This window comes from Chlorocebus sabaeus, chromosome 25 (assembly GCF_047675955.1).
Source record: "Chlorocebus sabaeus isolate Y175 chromosome 25, mChlSab1.0.hap1, whole genome shotgun sequence".
Classification (NCBI taxonomy): domain Eukaryota; kingdom Metazoa; phylum Chordata; class Mammalia; order Primates; family Cercopithecidae; genus Chlorocebus; species Chlorocebus sabaeus.
This window is the reverse complement of record NC_132928.1, coordinates 6,346,310-6,365,516: the sequence shown is the minus strand read 5'-3', so window position 1 is coordinate 6,365,516 and position 19,207 is coordinate 6,346,310.

Sequence of the window (19,207 nt, the reverse complement as noted above, 5' to 3'; positions counted from 1 at the left end):
CCCACCATGAACCCTCTTGGGTTCAAACAATCCTCCAGCCTCAGTCCCCCCCAAGTAGATGAGACTTCAGGTACGTGCCACCATGACTGGTTAATTTTTAAATCTTTTTTTTAGGGATGGGGTTTCGCCATGCTTGCCTAGGCTGGTCTCAAACTCCTGAGCTCAGCAATCTGCCCGCCTGGGCCTCCCAAAGTGCTGGGATTACAGGTGTGAGCCACTGCACCTGGCCCCTTTTCTTTTCCTTTAGACCTGTGACATCTGCTAGACCTGTAACCTCCTCTCTGATACTCCTCTCCCCTGGGAATGTCCTTGCCCTTTTCTTCTGGTGGCCCTGCCACTGCCTCTGGAAGGCCTCCTGCCATGAGGGACTTCCCCTTCTGTGCAGTCTGTCCGAGCCTCATCCAAATAAAGCTCTTGTGTGCTACTGCCATCTCATCGTCTGGTCTTTCCTTGATCCTTCCCCAACATTCAAACTCATGAGAGTATAATTGTGTACATAAGCAGATAAATTTAATTTTAGACAATACCTACCAAGGGGCGTCACTGACATCTGTAATGTGAGAGTTAAGCAGCTTGGCTGGTAACACTACTGAAACGCCACTGTTTTTACTGAAAGATACAATATATGTAGTGATCATTCATCACAGATACAGAACATCCTAAAAAGAAAAAAAAATAGCATCAAACACATTTTAAATTACAGACCAGGAGAGTAAACAGACTTGGCTTGTTGGTTTTGCTGCTGCCTCGTGGGGCTAAGGGCCGGACCCTGGACAGTCCCAAGGGGGCAGTTCAGTTACCATTCTTAGGAAGAGGATACAACTCTCTACAGCTCTTCCCAACACCAAACACAGAGTAGCTATGCACATCTCAGGAATGCAGATGGAGCAAGAGAAAAACTAGCAATAACAGCTAGGGTTAGTTGCACTTCTAGTAGGTGCTAAACAACATGCAAGGTGTTGTGCACGCATTATCTCAGGTATTATTCACAAAATCCTATTATTAGTCCAAAGCTCAGAAGAGTTCATCAGTTTGCCCAAAGTTGCAAATCTAATCCATGGTAGAATTGGGATTCAAAGCCTGGTCAATGAGACTCTAGGAAGGACAGGATTTAACTGCCTTGCCCTGTTGCAGAAATTCAACTGGCCTGAACATTTTGCAATGTGTCATCACTTCTGATAATGGGTTGAATAAAGGATGGCAGCAACATAGGTAGGAATTTTGTCTTCTGCTGTCTCTCTCAAAGTTACGGGCCAGGGGAGGGTGGGACAGGTGTCAGCAGACAGACTCCATGGACACGCTACATCCTGGTGTCAGATTTGGGGTACTGACCTCCACTGGGGTGTGTGTGGTGGAACAGGGTTCTGCCTACTCACAGCCCAGTTCCATCAGCTCAGGAACCCCGTCACCCTCCCAGGCTCCTTCCTGGCCACCTGCAACAGCTGGGCCCAGGGCTGCTTCCATATTCAAGAAAGAGAGACGTCGAAGTGACAGGGAAGGAATAGGATGCTGAGCGATCAAGGGAAGTTTCTAGTTATTTTCCCATCCACATCTAAGCTCTCTTGTTCTCTGTTGTCAGCACAGTCAGGAATATCTCGTCACTCACCCCACCTCTATAGGAACCGACCCACTGTGGATGGTTTTCCATGGCAGCCATAACTATGTGCACAAATGGAGTGGCTTGAACCAAAGAAAGGTCTTGTTTCACAGTCCTGGAAACTGAAAGTCCAAGATCAAGGTGTCAGCAGGGTTGGTTCCTTCTGAGGGCTGTGGGGAGGGTCTGTTCCTGGCCTCTCCCTTGGCTTCTGGTGGTTTTCTGGTGATCCTTGGCTTGTAGAAGCATCACTATGATTGCTGCCTTCATCTTCATCTGGCACTTCTGTGTGAGTGTCTACCTCTAAATTTCCCATTTTTACTTATTTTTTATTTTAAATTTAAAAAAAACTTTTAATAGTAGAAAATTTTGGACATATACAAGAAAAGAATAGTATAATGAGCCCCCATGTACCCATTACATAGCGTCGACAATGACCAGTGTATAGCCAATCTTACCTCATTTGTTCCTCCTCCCTGCACCTATCTCTACAGAAATATTTTAAAAGCAAATTCTAATTATCATTATTTTATTTACATAAATGTCAGTCACATGTCTTCTAAATGATAACTTTTTTTTTTTTTTGGACACAGAGTCTCACTCTGTCACCGAGGCTAGAGTGCAGTGGTGATATCTTGGCTCACTGCAACCTCCACCTCCTGGGTTCAAGCAATTCTCATGCCTCAATCTCCTGAGTAACTGGGATAACAGGCACATGCCACCATGCCCAGCTAATTTTGTGTGTGTTTAGTAGAGACAGGGTTTTGCCATATTGGCCAGGCTGGTCTTGAACTCCTGATCTCAAGTGATCCACCTGCCTTGGCCTCCTGAAGTGCTGGCATTACAGACATGAGCCACCGCACCCAGTCAATAACTCTTAAATACATAATCTTGATACAATTATCTCACTATTAACTAAACAAAACAGTATTACCTGGCCAGTCATGGTGGCTGACATCTGTAATCCCAGCACTTTGGGAGGCTGAGGCAGGTAGATCACTTGAGGTCAGGAATTTGCGACCAGCCTGGCCAATATAGCGAGACCTCGTCTCTACTACAAAAATTAGCCAGGTGTGGTGGTGGGCACCTATAATCCCAGCTACTCAGGAGGCTGAGGTAGGAGAATCACTTGAAACTGAGAGGCAGAGGTTGCAGTGAGCCAAGATTGCACCACTGCACTCCAGCCTGAGCGACAGAGTGAGTCTCTGTCTCAAAAAACAAAACCAAAACCGAAAAACCCAGTATTACCAGATAGATACTCAGTGTTCACATTTCCCCAAAAGCCTTATTTACAGTCAATTTATTCAAGTCAAGGTCTCAACAAGGTCTATGTACACATTGTGTTTGGTTAATATGTCTTAAATTTCTTAAAATCTATAGTAATTTCCTCTTCTCTCTTTTTTTCTTGTCATTTATTTGTTGGAAAAAATTAGTTCATTTACCTTGTAGCATTTCACACATTTTGAATTTGGCTGATTATATCCTTTTCTTTTCTTGTCTTTTCTTCTTTTTCTTTTCTTTTCTTTCTTGTTTTGTTTTGTTTTGTTTAGAGACAAGGTCTTGCTCTGTCAACCAGGCCAGAGTGCAGTGGCACAAACACGACTCACTGCAATCTCCACCTCCTGGGTTCAAGAGATTCTCTGGCCTCAGCCCCCCAAGTAGTTGGGACTTCAGGTACATGCCACCATGCCTGGCTAATTTTTGTATTTTTTGTAGAGATGGGGTTTCGCCATGTTGCCTAGGCTAGTCTTGAACTCCTGAGCTTAGCAATCCACCCACGTGGGTGTCCTAAAGTGCTGGGATTATACAGGTGTGAGCCACCATGCCCAGCTCCTTTTCTTTTCTTTTTTTAAAAATCTTTTAGGTTCGGGGTACAAGGGCACTTTTGTTATATAGGTAAACTCTTGACACTGGGGTTTGTTGTGGAGATTATTTTATCACCCAGGTACTAAGCCTAGTACCCAATAGTTTTTTCTGATCCTCTCCTTCCTCCCACCTTCTACCCTCAAGTAGGCCCCAGTGTGTGCTGTTCCCCTCTATGTGTCCATGTGTTCTCATAATTTACCTTCCACTTATAAGTGAGAACATGCGGCATTTGGTTTTCTGTTCCTGCATTAGTTTGCTAAGGATGATGGCCTCTACCTCCACTCATGTTTCTGCAAAGGACATAATCTTCTCCTATTTTATAGCTGTGAAGTATTCCATAGTATACACGTACCACATTTCCTTTATCCAATCTGCCCTTGATGAATTTCCCATTTATTATTATTATTATTATTATTATAATACTTTAAGTTCCAGGGTACATGTGCATAACGTGCAGGTTTGTTACATATGTATACTTGTGCCATGTTGGTGTGCTGCACCCATCAACTTGTCAGCACCCATTAACTTGTCATTTACATCAGGTATAACTCCCAGTGCAATCCCTCCCCCCTCCCCCTTCCCCATGATAGGCCCCAGTGTGTGATGTTCCCCTTCCCGAGTCCAAGTGATCTCATTGTTCAGTTCCCACCTATGAGTGAGAACATGCGGTGTTTGGTTTTCTGTTCTTGTGATAGTTTGCTAAGAATGATGGTTTCCAGCTGCATCCATACCCCTACAAAGGACACAAACTCATCCTTTTTTATGGCTGCATAGTATTCCATGGTGTATATGTGCCACATTTTCTTAATCCAGTCTGTCACTGATGGACATTTGGGTTGATTCCAAGTCTTTGCTATTGTGAATAGTGCTGCAATAAACATACGTGTGCATGTGTCTTTTTAGCAGCATGATTTATAATCCTTTGGGTATATACCCAGTAATGGGATGGCTGGGTCATATGGTACATGTAGTTCTAGATCCTTGAGGAATCGCCATACTGTTTTCCATAATGGTTGGACTAGTTTACAATCCCACCAAGAGTGTAAAAGTGTTCCTATTTCTCCACATCCTCTCCAGCACCTGTTGTTCCCTGACTTTTTAATGAGTGCCATTCTAACTGGTGTGAGATGGTATCTCATTGTGGTTTTGATTTGCATTTCTCTGATGGCCAGTGATGATGAGCATTTTTTCATGTGTCTGTTGGCTGTATGAATGTCTTCTTTTGAGAAATGTCTGTTCATATCCTTTGCCCACTTTTTGATGGGGTTGTTTGTTTTTTTCTTGTAAATTTGTTTGAGTTCTTTGTAGGTTCTGGATATTAGCCCTTTGTCAGATGAGTAGATTGCAAAAATTTTCTCCCATTCTGTAGGTTGCCTGTTCACTCTGATGGTAGTTTCTTTTGCTGTGCAGAAGCTCTTTAGTTTAATGAGATCCCATTTGTCAATTTTGGCTTTTGCTGCCATTGCTTTTGGTGTTTTAGACATGAAGTCTTTGCCCATGCCTATGTGCTGAATGGTACTACCTAGGTTTTCCTCTAGGGTTTTTATGGTATTAGGTCTAACATTTAAGTCTCTAATCCATCTTGAATTAATTTTTGTATAAGGAGTAAGGAAAGGATCCAGTTTCAGCTTTCTACTTATGGCTAGCCAATTTTCCCAGTACCATTTATTAAATAGGGAATCCTTTCCCCATTTCTAGTTTCTCTCAGGTTTGTCAAAGATCAGATGGCTGTAGATGTGTGGTATTATTTCTGAGGACTCTGTTCTGTTCCATTGGTCTATATCTCTGTTTTGGTACCAGTACTATGCTGTTTTGGTTACTGTAGCCTTGTAGTATAGCTTGAAGTCAGGTAGCATGATGCCTCCAGCTTTGTATTTTTGACTTAGGATTGTCTTGGCAATGCGGGGTCTTTTTTGGTTCCATATGAACTTTAAAGCAGTTTTTTCCAATTCTGTGAAGAAACTCATTGGTAGCTTGATGGGGATGGCATTGAATCTATAAATTACCTTGGGCAGTATGGCCATTTTCACGATATTGATTCTTCCTATCCATGAGCATGGTACGTTCTTCCATTTGTTTGTGTCCTCTTTTATTTCACTGAGCAGTGGTTTGTAGTTCTCCTTGAAGAGGTCCTTTACATCCCTTGTAAGTTGGATTCCTAGGTATTTTATTCTCTTTGAAGCAATTGTGAATGGAAGTTCATTCATGCCTTGGCTCTCTGTTTGTCTGTTACTGGTGTATAAGAATGCTTGTGATTTTTGCACATTAATTTTGTATCCTGAGACTTTGCTGAAGTTGCTTATCAGCTTAAGGAGATTTTGGGCTGAGACAATGGGGTTTTCTAAATATACAATCATATCATCTGCAAACAGGGACAATTTGACTTCTTCTTTTCCTAACTGAATACCCTTGATTTCTTTCTCTTGCCTGATTACCCTAGCCAGAACTTCCAACACTATGTTGAATAGGAGTGGTGAGAGAGGGCATCCCTGTCTTGTGCCAGTTTTCAAAGGGAATTTTTCCAGTTTTTGCCCATTTAGTATGATATTGGCTGTGGGTTCGTCATAAATAGCTCTTATTATTTTGAGGTACGTTCCATCAATACCGAATTTATTGAGAGTTTTTAGCATGAAGGGCTGTTGAATTTTGTCAAAAGCCTTTTCTGCATCTATTGAGATAATCATGTGGTTCTTGTCTTTGGTTCTGTTTATATGCTGGATTATGTTTATTGATTTGCATATGTTGAACCAGCCTTGCATCCCATGGATGAAGCCCACTTGATCATGGTGGATAAGCTTTTTGATGTGCTGCTGAATCCGGTTTGCCAGTATTTTAATGAGGATTTTTGCATCGATGTTCATCAGGGATATTGGTCTAAAATTCTCTTTTTTTGTTGTGTCTCTGCCAGGCTTTGGTATCAGGATGATGTTGGCCTCATAAAATGAGTTAGGGAGGATTCCCTCTTTTTCTATTGATTGGAATAATTTCAGAAGGAATGGTACCAGCTCCTCCTTGTACCTCTGGTAGAATTCAGCTGTGAATCCATCTGGTCCTGGACTTGTTTTGGTTGGTAGGCTATTAATTATTGCCTCAATTTCAGAGCCTGCTATTGGTCTATTCAGGGATTCAAATTCTTCCTGGTTTAGTCTTGGAAGAGTGTAAGTGTCCAGGAAATTATCCATTTCTTCTAGGTTTTCTAGTTTGTTTGCATAGAGGTGTTTATAGTATTCTCTGATGGTAGTTTGTATTTCTGTGGGGTCGGTGGTGATATCCCCTTTATCATTTTTTATTGTGTCTATTTGATTCTTCTCTCTTTTCTTCTTTATTAGTCTTGCTAGTGGTCTGTCAATTTTGTTGATCTTTTCAAAAAACCAGCTCCTGGATTCATTGATTTTTTGGAGGGTTTTTTGTGTCTCTATCTCCTTCAGTTCTGCTCTGATCTTAGTTATTTCTTGCCTTCTGCTAGCTTTTGAATGTGTTTCCTCTTGCTTCTCTAGTTCTTTTAATTGTGATGTTAGAGTGTCAATTTTAGATCTTTCCTGCTTTCTCTTGTGGGCATTTAGTGCTATAAATTTCCCTCTACACACTGCTTTAAATGTGTCCCAGAGATTCTGGTATGTTGTATCTTTGTTCTCATTGGTTTCAAAGAACATCTTTATTTCTGCCTTCATTTCGTTATGTACCCAGTAGTCATTCAGGAGCAGGTTGTTCAGTTTCCATGTAGTTGAGCAGTTTTGATTGAGTTTCTTAGTCCTGAGTTCTAGTTTGATTGCACTGTGGTCTGAGAGACAGTTTGTTATAATTTCTGTTCTTGTACATTTGCTGAGGAGTGCTTTACTTCCAATTATGTGGTCAATTTTGGAATAAGTGTGATGTGGTGCTGAGAAGAATGTATATTCTGTTGATTTGGGGTGGAGAGTTCTATAGATGTCTATTAGGTCTGCTTGCTGCAGAGATGAGTTCAATTCCTGGATATCCTTGTTAACTTTCTGTCTCGTTGATCTGTCTAATGTTGACAGTGGGGTGTTGAAGTCTCCCATTATTATTGTATGGGAGTCTAAGTCTCTTTGTAAGTCTCTAAGGACTTGCTTTATGAATCTGGGTGCTCCTGTATTGGGTGCATATATATTTAGGATAGTTAGCTCTTCCTGTTGAATTGATCCCTTTACCATTATGTAATGGCCTTCTTTGTCTCTTTTGATCTTTGATGGTTTAAAGTCTGTTTTATCAGAGACTAGTATTGTAACCCCTGCTTTTTTTTGTTTTCCATTTGCTTGGTAGATCTTCCTCCATCCCTTTATTTTGAGCCTATGTATGTCTCTGCATGTGAGATGGGTCTCCTGAATACAGCAGACTGATGCGTCTTGACTCTTTATCCAGTTTGCCAGTCTGTGTCTTTTAATTGGAGCATTTAGTCCATTTACATTTAAGGTTAATATTGTTATGTGTGAACTTGATCCTGCCATTATGATATTAACTGGTTATTTTGCTCGTTAGTTGATGCAGTTTCTTCCTAGCCTCGATGGTCTTTACATTTTGGCATGTTTTTTGCAATGGCTGGTACCGGTTGTTCCTTTCCATGTTTAGTGCTTCCTTCAGGGTCTCTTGTAAGGCAGGCCTGGTGGTGACAAAATCTCTAAGCATTTGCTTATCTGTAAATAAGATTTTATTTGTCCTTCACTTATGAAACTTAGTTTGGCTGGATATGAAATTCTGGGTTTAAAATTCTTTTCTTTAAGAATGTTGAATATTGGCCCCCACTGTCTTCTGGCTTGTAGAGTTTCTGCCGAGAGATCTGCTGTTAGTCTGATGGGCTTCCCTTTGTGGGTAACCCGACCTTTCTCCCTGGCTGCCCTTAAGATTTTTTCCTTCATTTCAACTTTGGTGAATGTAGCAATTATGTGTCTTGGAGTTGCTCTTTTCGAGGAGTATCTTTGTGGCGTTCTCTGTATTTCCTGGATTTGAATGTTGGCCTGCCCTACTAGGTTGGGGAAGTTCTCCTGGATGATATCCTGAAGAGTGTTTTCCAACTTGGTTCCATTTTCCCCCTCACTTTCAGGCGCCCCAATCAGACGTAGATTTGGTCTTTTTACATAATCCCATACTTCTTGCAGGCTTTGTTCATTTCTTTTTCTTCTTTTTTCTTTTGGTTTCTCTTCTCGCTTCATTTCATTCATTTGATCCTCAATCGCTGATACTCTTTCTTCCAGTTGATCGAGTCGGTTATTGAAGCTTGTGCATTTGTCATGTATTTTTCGTGTCATGGTTTTCATCTCTGTCATTTCGTTTATGAGCTTCTCTGCATTAATTACTCTAGCCATCAATTCTTCCACTCTTTTTTCAAGATTTTTAGTTTCTTTGCGCTGGGTACGTAATTCCTCCTTTAGCTCTGAGAAGTTTGATGGACTGAAGCCTTCTTCTCTCGTCTTGTCAAAGTCATTCTCCGTCCAGCTTTGATCCATTGCTGGTGATGAGCTGCGCTCCTTTGCCGGGGGAGATGCGCTCTTATTTTTTGAATTTCCAGCTTTTCTGCCCTGCTTTTTCCCCATCTTTGTGGTTTTATCTGCCTCTGGTCTTTGATGATGGTGACGTACTGATGGAGTTTGGTGTAGGTGTCCTTCCTGTTTGATAGTTTTCCTTCTAACAATCAGGACCCTCAGCTGTAGGTCTCTTGGAGATTGCTTGAGGTCCACTCCAGACCCTGTTTGCCTGGGTATCAGCAGCAGAAGCTGCAGAAGGTAGAATATTGCTGAACAGCGAGTGTACCTGTCTGATTCTTACTTTGGAAGCTTCCTCTCAGGGGTGTACTCCACCGTGTGAGGTGTGGGGTGTCAGGCTGCCCCTAGTGGGGGATGTCTCCCCTTTAGGCTACTCAGGGGTCAGGGACCCACTTGAGCAGGCAGTCTGTCCCTTCTCAGATCTCAACCTCTGTGTTGGGAGATCCACTGCTCTCTTCAAAGCTGTCAGACAGAGTCGTTTGCATCTGCAGAGGTTTCTGCTGCTTTTTGTTGTTGTTGTTGTTTAGCTGTGCCCTGTCCCCTGTCCCCAGAGGTGGAGTCTACAGAGACAGGCAGGTTTCCTTGAGCTGCTGCGAGCTCCACCCAGTTCAAACTTCCCAGAGGCTTTGTTTACTTACTTAAGCCTCAGCAATGGCGGGCGCTCCTCCCCCAGCCTCGCTGCTGCCTTGCGGTTAGATTGCAGACTGCTGTGCTAGCAGTGAGGGAGGCTCTGTAGGCGTGGGACCCTCCCGGCCAGGTGTGGGATATAATCTCCTGGTGTGCCAGTTTGTTTAAAGCGCAGTATTGGGATGGGAGTTACCCGATTTTCCAGGTGTTGTGTGTCTCAATTCCCCTGGTTAGGAAAAGGGATTCCCTTCCCCCTTGTGCTTCCCAGGTGAGGCGATGCCTCGCCCTGCTTCAGCTCTCACTGGTCGGGCTGCAGCAGCTGACCAGCACCGATTGTCCGGCACTCCCTAGTGAGATGAACCCAGTACCTCGGTTGAAAATGCAGAAATCACTGGTCTTCTGTGTTGCTCGTGCTGGAAGTTGGAGACTGGAGCTGTTCCTATTTGGCCATCTTGCTCTGCCCTCCGAATTTCCCATTTTTTAAGGACACCAGTCATATTGGATTACCCCCTTCCTACTATAGTATAACCTTGTCTTACCTGATTCCACCTGCAATGATCCTGTGTTAGTCTGTTCTTGCACTGCTATAAAGAAATACCTGAGTGTGGGTAACTTATCAAGGAAAGAGGTTTAATTGGCTCATGGTTCTCCGGGCTGTACAGGAAGCATGGCTATGGCATCTACTCAGCTTCTGGGGAGGCCCAGGGAGCTTTTACTCAGGGCAGAAGGCAAGCGAAGCAGGCAGGTTTCACAGTCAAAGCAGGAGCAAGAGAGGGAGAAGCAGGGGGCACACACTTTCAGCCCACCTGATCTCATGAGAACTCACTCACTGTCATGAGGACAGCACCACGAGGATGGGGCTGAACCAGTCATGAGAAATCCTCCTCCACGAGCCAGTCACCTCCCACCAGGCCCCACCTTCCACACTGGGGACTACATTTCAACATGAGATTTGGTGGGACAAATATCTAAACTCTATCAGACCCTATCTCCAAATAAGGAACATTCTGAGGCACTAGGGGCAGGACTTCAACAAATAAATTTTGGGGGTCCACAACTCAGCCCACAGCACTCCATAATTCACAAAGCCTTTTCTTTCCTGCAATAGTTTTGCTTGAGTCAATTGGCTGCTGTACCTGTAAGTCCCCTCATGTCTCACACTCACAAAGCAGCTCACGATCTTCCCTGGCTGTGCGGGAACACAGGTTTCCACAACCCGTGTGAGATCGAGTGTATTCCCTCCCAGGTCGCAGACTCCCTGATCACAGGGCACAGCTCTCTGCAGAGCACACAGGCTCCCATCAGAGGCCATGGGAGTGGGCCCAGGCCAGCACGGGTCCTCGGGCTGTCGTGTTCTCAGAAGTGCTGAGTATTCTCTCCTTAAAAGCCTGGTTCCCGAGCCATCCATCCTGTCCTGACCTGGTCTACATGTCACAGCACTTACTTCTCTCACTTCAGCCTTTGCTTTGCCCTTCAGATGAGCTGCCCTCCATTGTCTTGTTGACTAAGGCATTGGCTCTTGCTCATGGTTGCTTTGGCCACCTTGGGGAATGTCTCTAAGGTTTGGGCTGACCCTAAATCATCCCGCCCCTGCCACTCTCCTGGGGGGACACTCCCACTCCAAGCCCCAGCTTCCTGGGAGAGGCTGAAAATGCTATTCACAGAGTGCTGACTCCCCTCAAGGGGCTGGAGCCATCCTCAGAGAGAGTGCTGGATTGTCCCAGTAAACTTGGCATTACCACCAACCCCTGGCCCTCCCTCAGAGCCAAAGTCCCTTCTGCAGAGAGAAGCAAAGCCAGGAATACTTCCCTGAACTCTGTCCCTGTCTGGTTCCTGGTTCGAGTTTGCAAATGAGAAGCACCCTTGAGATTAGGACAGAGGCAGGGGAAAGGTCTTTGTTCTTCAGGGGTAGTTACAGCCAGATCTGTAAGGAGTTGAGATTTGGGAACAAACATGCTTGCTGCTGCCAACAAGCATGGGACGTGTACATCTCTTTGAGTGTTTTGGGATGAGGTCTTTAGTGTCAACTTTCCTGACCTCCCCTTCCCCAGGTCTTGCAATATTTCAGTATACCCTTACTTCTCTAAATTAAAACTTTGAACACCTGGAGTACATACAGTGGCTTCTGTTTTCTTGATTGAATCCTGTCTGAGATAGGGAGAAGGAGCAAACCTCCAATGAGAGGCAATGCCTTATGGATCCTGTGGTGTTTTGTTAGGACGCAGTGACAGTGCTTCAGCAGTGAGGAGAGAACAAGGTAAATTCCAGCAAACAGAGCGGCCTCTCCGGGAGAGCCACCCTGAGGAGAAGAAAAGGGGCATTTCAGGGGTGGAGGAAGGTTAAGCAAAGAATCAGCAAAACTCAGATTGGAATCACTAGCTAGGCAAGTTGCTTCATCTTTCAAGTCGGAGTTTCAGTTTCCTGATCTGTGAAATGGGGAGGTGACCACTCTTTACATTATCTAGTTATGTGAATTCAATGAGATGATTTAGGTAAATTCTCTAGAATGGAGCCTGGAAGCAGAAGGTGCCCAATTAATGCTTCTTTTTTTCTTCCTTCTTGGCAGAGACAATCCATTTGCTTAACAAAGATGCTGCCGTCAGCTATCACAGAGGACTAGGGTACTCCTTTGCTTTCAGCTGGAGGGAACAGCTTCTTACTCTTTCTTCCCATTAAGGAAGAAGAGGGATGAGGGAGGGCGGAGAACAATATTTTCAGTGCTGTGAGTTCCTTTCTGCTGGTGTATAGTCTAAGGCTGGAACAGCTCCTTAAGGCCATACATTTAGTTTCCCTCAATTTAAACATAAAGAGCTAAAACTAGAAATCCTCTAGAAGAAAACATTTTTATGATCTTGGTGTAGGCAAATGTTCCCTAGGCAGGATACAAGAACACAAACCATAAAATAAATAGATAAATTGGACTTCATCAAAATTTAAAAGCTTTACTGATTGTTAATAAAATGAAAAGGCAAACCACAGAGTGTGAGAAAATAATAGTGATACATATATCTGATAAAGACTTGTATCTGAATACATAAAACATGCCTACAAATAAATACTAAAAGACAAGCAACTCAGTTAAAATGAGCACAAATCTTGACCAGGCACTCCATAAAAGAAGATACGTGAATGGCTAATGAGCATGTGAACAGGTACTCAGCATGTTAGTCATTAGGGAAATGCAAATGAAACTACTATGAGCTACTACTTCACACCCAATAGGATGGCTAAAATGCAAAACACTGACAATATCAAGTGTTGACAAGGATATGGAGCAACTGGAACCTCATACATAGCTGGGAGAAGTATAAAACGTTACCATTATTTTAGAAAACAGCTTGGTGGTTTCTTTTACAGGTGATATGGTTTGGCTGTGTCCCCATCTAAATCTCATCTTGAATTCCGCTGTTGTGGGAGGCACCCAGTGAAAGGTAATTGAATCATGGGGGCAGTTCTTTCCCATGCTGTTCTCACAATAGCAAATGAGTCTCATGAGATCTGATGGTATTATAAGGGGGAGTTTCCCTGAAAAGCTCTTTTCTCTTGTCTGCCACCATCTAAGATGTGGCTTTCACCTTCTGCCATGATTGTGAGGCCTCCCCAGCCATGTGGAACTGTGAGTCCAATAAACCTTTCTTTTGTAAATTGCCCAGTCTGGGTATGTCTTTAACAGCAGTGTGAAAATGGACTAACACAGTAAATTAATATCAGTAGACTGGGGTGCTACTGAACAGATACCCAAAAATGTGGAAGCAACTTTGGAACTGGGTAACAGGCAGGCGTTGGAAGAGTTTGGAGGGCTCAGAAGAAGACAGGAAAATGTACAAAAGTTTGGAACTTCCTAGAGACTTGTTGAATGGCTTTGCCCAAAATGCTAATAGTGATATGGACAATTAAGTCCAGGCTGAAGTGGTCCCAGATGGAAATGAGAAACTTGTTGGGAACTGGAGCAAAGGTGACTCTTTTTATGTTTTAGCGAAGAGACTGGTGGCATTTTGTCCCTTCCCTAGAGATATGTGGAACTTTGAACTTGAGAAAGATGATTTAGGGTATCTGGCAGAAGAAATTTCTAACCAGCAAAGCATTCAAGAGGTGATTTGGGTGATGTTAAAGGCATTCAGTTTTATAAGGGAAGCAGAGCATACAAGTTCAGAAAATTTGCAGCTTGATAATGAGATAGAAAAGAAAATCCCATTTTCTGAGAAGAAATTCAAGCGGGCTGCAGAAATTTATATAAGTAATGAGAAACCAAATGTTAATCCCCAAGACAATGGGAAAAATGCCTCCAGGACATGTCAGAGGGCTTCACATCAGCCCCTCCCATCACAGACTTAGAGGCCTAGAAGGAAAAAGTGGTTTCATGGGCCAGGCCCAGGTTCCCCATGCTGTGTGCAGCCTAGGGACTTGGTCCCAGCTGCTCCAGCTGTAGCTGAAAGGGGCCAATGTAGAGCTCAGGCTGTGGTTTCAGAAGGTGCAAGCCTCAAGCCTTGGCAGTTTCCACATGGTGTTGAGCCTGTGAGTGCACTGAAGTCAAGAATTGAGGTTTTGGGAACCTCTGCCTAGATTTCAGAGGATGTGTGGAAACACCTGGACGTCCAGGCAGAAGTTTGCTGCAGGGGCAGGGCTCTCAGGGGGAACCTCTGCTAGGGCAGTGCAGAAGGGAAATGTGGGGTCAGAGTCCCCACAGAGAGTCCCTACTGAGGTACTACCTAGTGAAGCTGTAAGAAGAGGGCCACTGTCTTCCAGACCCCAGAATGGTAGATCCACTGACAGCTTGCACTGTGTGTCTGGAAAAGCTGCAGACACTCAATGCCAGCCCATGAAAGCAGCTGGGAGAGAGGCTGTACACTGCAAAGCCACAGGGGTGGAGCTGCCCAAGACCATGGGAACCTACCTATTGCATCAGCGTGATCTGGATGTGAGACATGGAATCAAAGGACATAATTTGGGAGCTTTAAGATTTGACTGCCCTGCTGGATTTCAGACTTGCATGGGTCCTGTAACCCCTTCATTTTGGCCAATTTCTCCCATTTGGAATGGCTGTATTTACCCAAGGCCTGTACCCCCATTGTATCTAGGAAGTAACTAACTTGCTTTTGATTTTACAGGCTCATAGGCAGAAGGGACTTGCCTGGTCTCAGATGAGACATTGCACTGTGGACTTTTGAGTTAATGCTAAAATGAGTTAAGACTCTGGGGGACTATTGGGAAGGCATGATTGTCTTTGAAATGTGAGGACATGAAATTTGGGAGGGGCCAGGGGCAGAATGATATGGTTTGGCTGTGTCCCCACCCAAATGTCACCTTGAATTCCCATATGTTGTGGGAGGAACCTAGTGAAAGGTAATTGAATCATGGGGGCACGTCTTTCCTGTGCTATTCTCGTGATAGCAAATGAGTCTCATGAGATCTGATGGTGTAGTAAGGGGGAGTTTCCCTGTACAAGCTCTCTTCTCTTGTCTGCTGCCATGTGAGATGTGCCTTTCACCTTCCACCATGATTGTGAGGCTTCTCCAGCCACATGGAGTAAGTCCAACAAACCTCTTTCTTTCTTTTTTTTTTTTTTTTTTTTTTTTTTTTTTTTTTTTTTTTTTTTGAGATGAAGTCTTGCTCTGTTGCCCAAGCTGGAGTGCAGTGACACAATGTCGGCTCACTGCAACCTCTGCCTCCTGGGTTCAAGTAGTCCTCCTGCCTCAGCCCCCCTAGTAGATGGGATTACAGGCACATGCCACCATGCCTGGCTAATTTTTGTATTTTTAGTAGAGACAGGGTTTTGCCATGTTGGCCAGGCTGGTCTCAAACTCCTGACCTCAGGTGATCCACATGCCTCAGCCTCCCAAAGTGCTGGATTACAGGTTGGAACCACTGTGCCCAGGCTATAAACCTCTTTCTTTTGTAAATTGCCCAGTCTTGGGTATGCCTTTATCAACAGCATGAAAACAGACTAATACAACAGGAGAACATACACCTACCTTATGACCTGGCAATTTCACTCCTACATGTTTATCCAAGAGAAAGGAAAACATGTCCACAAAAATATTTGTAAATGAATGGACATAGTAGCTTTATTTCTAATAGCTAAAAACTGGAAACAACCCAGGTGTCCCTCAATAGGAGACTGGATAAATAAATTGTAACATATCCACACTGCAATAAAAAGGAAACTCACTGATATTATAATATCCTGGAAGCATCTCAAAAAATTATGTTACATAAAGGAAGACAGATGCAAAGGTTGATCGAATGATTCAATCAATGAAGTTCTAGAGCAGTCAAAATCAGTCTATGTTGATAGATTACAACAGTGGTTGTCTGAGTTGGGGCAGGGGTAAGGATTGGCAGGAAAGGGAAAGAGGGAACTTTCTGGAGCAAAGGAAACATTCTATATGCTGATGGAGGTAATGGTTACATGGGTGTAGACACTGAAATATACATTTGGAATGTATCCATTTTATTGTATGTTTAAGAAAAACCCAGTTTACTGATTTTCTTCTCAGATTTCCAGAGGTATTGCCTTGACCTCCAAAGAGATTAGATTCACCCCAGGGATAAGGAACTGTGTCCAGACCAGTGGAACTAGAAGCAGACCTGTGGAACCCAGAGAAACCTAGATGGTCAACTTTTCCACAACATAGTTTCTGTCTCTGCACTACCAGGTGTTAATGTGCATTTATTTTGTGCTAGGAACTGTGCTAATTAGTTCCATATACCTTTTAATCCTGGGGGAAACAACAACAACAAACCAAACCCTGAAGCTCCAAGGGGTGAAACAACACACAGCTAAGACTGCAACTCCGCATTCTCATTCCAAGCCCAGAAGAAGCCGGCTGGGGAACTCCTTACCCGAGGCTCACGTTGGGGTTGTCCCTTGCCAGCCAGGAACTCCCCACACCAGCTTCTCCTTTATTTCACACCTAAGCCTGAGTGTCTTCCTTAAATAACCAGTGGTGATCCCTAGTTCACACTCCAAAAAGCTTCTTTTGTTTTCGCAGGGACCAGTGCATGGAAACTACTGGTGACTTACTTTTGCAAATCCTTCCAGGCTTGGCACAACCTGCAGGCTTGGAAGATCCTGGCACTACAACACAGCTGCAGCTGGGGAAAGCCCTGGGAGCTCATTAATGGCCAAGGTCGCTGGAAAAACCATGAAGGTGACCTCAAGTGTTAGGCCCCTAGGGCTAGGGCTAACGGCAGACGCAGGCCAGCGCTGCAGAAAAATGCCCCAGTCTCCACTCCGCCAAAGCACCTGCTTCCTGAAGGGTGGCTGGGGCCCGATGAGACATGATGTCATTGATTTTTATCGCAACCTTCCTGGGGAGGAGACAGGAAAACAGGGGCCTGAGGAGGTGAATAGCCTGAGCTATTCAGGGAAAAGAAACACAATTTCCAGTTCGTTGGATCAGATCCCTGAGTTTCAGGAATAAAGCCACCTTGTCAGACTCTCCTGGACTGTGGTGTCTAAGAGGACCATGGAAGCCTTAGTGAGTTCTTTCCATGGAATTTTCTGTGAAATAAAAATGTTTAATTTCTTTAAAGTCTATCTAAATGGAAGTTATTGTGGCCATGAAGAAATCAAATATTTAATCGCTAAGTAAAAGAGATTAAAAGTGCCTTTAATCTTAAGAAAAATAAAATTGGGCAAAACATTATACATAAAATATATTATATATGTGTGTGTATATCATTTGTATGCATATTCACCTGTTGAAGTAATTTTTTTTGTTGGTGGCTTAATTTTAGATTTTTGGCTAATTATTTCTAGATTCTCTGTCTTCTGCCAAGGGCAGGAGTTACTGTCTCAGTTTTATGTAAATACATATTTATTTTTGTTTTTGTCTGTTTTAAATATTATTAATGAAATGCATGCACAGAGTTAAACTTTAAATAATATCAAATACTCGTAATAAAAGCTTGTAGTTCCCTGACTCCTCCAATCTCCCTAAGCCCTCCAGGATAATCACTTGTGTTTTTCCTTTGGTGGGAGCAGAGCATGGAAAAACATTTAGATCAGAGGCCATCCCTGACAAAAATAAGGTATCTTGGGAAGAATGTCCCAGAAGCTCTACGTGAATTAGTCTGCTACATGTTTCTATTCCTTTAACCAACAAATCTGCCTAATTCATATCCCAGCACTCTGCGAGGCCGAGGTGGGTGGATCACCTGAGGTCAGGAGTTCAAGACCAGCTTGGCCAACATGGTGAAACCCTGTCTCTACTAAAAATACAAAAATTATCTGCGTCTGGTGGCACACATCTGTAATCCTAGCTACTTGGGAGGCTGAGGCAGGGGAATTGCTCCAACCCAGGAGGCAGAGGTTGCAGTGAGCCAAGATTGTGACACTGCACTCCAGCCTGGGTGACAGAGTGAGACTCCATCTCAAAAAAAAAAGGAAAAAATTGTTTTTTAAATGGAAAACTAGTATCTCACAGAAAAGTGAACAAATTCATCAGCGCAGATAAGATGTATTATCAAAAGTCTTGCTGTCACCCAGGTCAGGCCATAAAACATACCCAGCATCCTCGAAGCCCCCTCCAGCGCTACCCGCTCCTCCCCAGAGGTGACTACTGTCCTCATTATCACCACAGATGAGTTCTGCCTTGTTAAAATTTCTCAAATTGCAACTACTTGGTGTCTCATCATTATGCCTTGCTTCTTTGACTTAACATTTTTTTCAAGATTCACTTATGTTGTTACATGTAGCTATAATTGGCTAATTGTCATTTCTGCAAGGCTTTCAATTACCAGAATTTATTGATCTATTTTGTGGTTGACGGACATGTGGATTGTTTCCAATGTTGGCTACTACAAATAATGCTACTACCAACGTTTTTGTACGTGTGTTTTAGTGCATAAGTGCATGGATTTCTAGTGTGTATATACTTATGAGTAGAATTTCAGCATCACAGGGCATGTGTGGTTCAACTTTAGTAGACGACTAACTGTTCTTTAAAGTAGCAGTCTCCGACTGGGCACAGCTCACGCCTGTAATCCCAGCACTTTGGGAGCCCAGGCAGGCAGATCACTTGAGGTCAGGAGTTCAAGACCAGTCTGGCCTACATGGCGAAACCCCATCTCTACTAAAAAGACAAAAAAATTAGCTGAGTGTGGTGGCACGCACCTGTAATCCCAGCTACTTGGGAGGCTGAGGCAGGAGAATTGCTTAAACCTGGAAGGCGGATGTTACAGTGAGCTGAGATTGTACCACTGCACTCCAGAATGTGTGACAGACTGAGACTTCCTCTCAAAAAAAAAATAATAATAAAATAAAAAATAAAAGTAGCAGTCATCAACCTTTTTGGCACCAGGGACCAGTTTCATAGAAAACAATTTTTCCACCCACTGGTGGGGGATAGGGGTGGGTTGGTTTCAGAATGATTCAAGCCCATTACATTTATTGTGCACTATATTTCTATTATTATTACATTGTAATATATAATGAAATAATTATACAGCTCACCACAATGTAGAATCAGTGGGAGCCCTGAGCTTGTTCTCCTGCAACTAGATGGTCCCATCTGGGGGTGATGGAAGACAATGACGACCATCAGGCATTAGATTCTCATAAGGGTCAAACAACCTAGATCCCTCGTACATGAAGTTCAAGCTCCTATGAGAATCTAAT